This window comes from Oryx dammah, unplaced genomic scaffold, assembly GCF_014754425.2.
Source record: "Oryx dammah isolate SB20612 unplaced genomic scaffold, SCBI_Odam_1.1 HiC_scaffold_8, whole genome shotgun sequence".
NCBI lineage: Eukaryota > Metazoa > Chordata > Mammalia > Artiodactyla > Bovidae > Oryx > Oryx dammah.
Genome location: NW_024070192.1, coordinates 26,885,819 through 26,888,415, shown reverse-complemented (window position 1 = coordinate 26,888,415; position 2,597 = coordinate 26,885,819). Strand labels below are relative to the sequence as shown.

General features: G+C 40.3%; 1 pseudogene; it reads right to left on the bottom strand.

Moving 5' to 3' along the window:
- Positions 1–439: 439 nt before the first annotated feature.
- On the bottom strand, positions 440–1,634 carry LOC120867359 (annotated as a pseudogene).
- Positions 1,635–2,597: the final 963 nt, after the last annotated feature.

The following is a 2,597-nucleotide window of genomic DNA, read 5'->3' as shown; positions in this document are numbered from 1 at the left end:
TATGAGAGGAGACAGTGGGCAGAGCTAGCCCCAAGGAAGAAGCCTAGCTCTAGCAACAACTGTCCAGCCCCAAGAAGACTGAGGTGGCCTCATCTGAGTGGCAAACAGTAATGTTCAAATTTTAAAAATTATTTATCCCGCTTCCTACTATTACTTAAACCACATAGTTTCGTGAGACAGGGTAAACTTGAAATCAATGAAACAGTAATGATCTTTCAAAATGGAGCAGCTGAACTACATATCAACAAGACAGGCTAGATTAAATCAAACTCAATAAAAAGCACTTTATGATACTAGTATCCATACTCATCTTTAACATGAGTCGGTTTTTCAAAAGGGGGACGATGTAGGGGATGTCAAAAACCAAGTGAGACCAGATTTGCTTTCATCTCATTCTGTTCAGTTTCCATAGTGGGAGGATGGGTCCACTATCGTTTCTTCACCAGTTTTCTTTGTTACTGGCATCTCGCCCCTTCTGTCCTCCATGCCGAGGAAGGAACACTTTGCTGGGTGGCACTGCTCTAACTGCTACCAGAGACACTAGGTTTGAGTTGTATATTGATAAAATCTGGCAAATATCTTCTGGAATCGTAGTAACTTCTGGAGGTGTAGGTGTTTTGAGTAGATTCTCATTAGAAGAAATCGTAGGAGAAGAGGGATCTGCAAAATTCTCAAAGCACTCATCTGAATTTGTACTTTCTTTCATTGCCAAGTCATTCAATGAACTGTTTGCTTTTGATAATGGATAATTTGTGGCTATCAGAGCTGTGCTGCTCTTTGTAGAAGGAACTTTCAAACCAGGAGTGCAGAATGTAGGTGCCAAGGGAGAATCTGTGTGCTCTGCACCATTTTTTTTTTCCAACAGCTGGATTATGAATCCAGGAGTCCAAAGACATTATCACTGGGCGCTGGTTCTGTTTCTATGGTCTCACTGTTAGTCTTTACATTTTTAAGTCCAATTGTGTAATCGTCATTTAAACACACAGTGTATTCAGAGATACCAACTCAAAATCATCCATCTTAGCGCACATTTTGAAGTGTTTACTAGTGACTGTTTGGAAAATGGAGTTAAAATTTTTGGCTCTTCCTTCTCGTTGTTTACTGCTTGGGGAGGGTTTGGCAGAACTTGGGATACGATGTACCGCTCAAGTCCAAAATCAGAAAGTTGTGGACTATGCGGTGACATCTCAGAAACAGAAGTTTTGGAGCAGCAGAATCCAACAAATCATCTTTCACGTCAGGCTTCTCAGGACATTCACATTCACTGGACCCTGGTTTAGAGTCGATGACTTCTTGCTCATCCACTGAGTTTTTCTTGGCACATGGAGTATATCCATACTTCTGGAAAAACTCTTTTATTTTCGTGATTATCCATTGAATTCTTTTTTGTCAGTTTTTTTGTTGCCTTTATGAAACCAATGCTTTCTTGACTTTCCAAGCTTCGCTTTATCAAGAATATTGACATCATCCTTTAGAGTCCGTACTTCTGAGTGAAGGTCATGTAAAATCCTCATTGGACAATCTTCAAAGTTGCTTTCCTCTCAGTCCAGCACTCACTGCAGCTGGGCCGTCTTGCCATCCAGGGTGACAGCCAGAGGCCTCAGCATCCTGCGAAAGCCTCAGATTGGATCCATAGGAGAGCCCGGCTTATTTTGACTTTTAATTGTAAAATTCTCCTTAATAGCCAAAGCAGATGTCACCATTAACAATGTCAGTGTTTCTCTAGGTATGAGAAGATGTAAGAATTGGAACTCATTAAATCTTCTCCTGAAAAGATCTAACTATCTGAAGGCCTGTTCTGCCAATTTTTCCCAGAGCACAGAGTGTCTCATTCCTGATTTCTACTCTGAACTCCTTTCAGGGGTATTGAAAATCAGCAGCTGCCAGTGGTCATGATTTAATCTTTGTAGAGGTAGATGGCAGGTGTCAGTTTTTAGCTGGCAGAGCCCCTTCTTGGTCATAAACTTGACCATGATTTTAAGGGAGAGCATTTCATGACCATTTCATGCTAGGATGCTGAGAATGTCTATTCTCATGTCTGGCAACGATTTTGTTAACAGGCCACTCAATGTGCTGTTACTGGACTAGGCCATAAAACAGTATCCAAAATTCTCTGGACCACCTGTGTTACTAGCCTCTTGGTCCAGGAAAACATTCCTTCATGTTGCTTCTTCCTATATCTAGAGTTACACTGTTACCATCATTGATCCCATATGGAACTACATATTATTTTATCAGAGGCCTCAGTCACACATTTGGCAATATAAGAAACAGCAATTTTGTAAAACTGGTGAAAGACAAGTAACACAGACAGCAGTATTATAAGCTAAAAATTTTCATTAGATGTAGCCCAGGATATCCCAGGTCATCTGACTTAGTCTACTCTGTACGAATCTTTATCTTCCAGGGAAATTATATATTGGCACTGTCTATAAGGCACATAACCCAGTTTCTTAGTGTTACTACACTGATTATCCTTGGTATGATTTAGTTGTTTCCAACACAGAGGAGACTTTGAACCTAAATTACCATAACCTGGTGTTATCTATATAAATCCATCCCATAATGGTGGGAGATTTTTTCCTTTGCTGAAACTT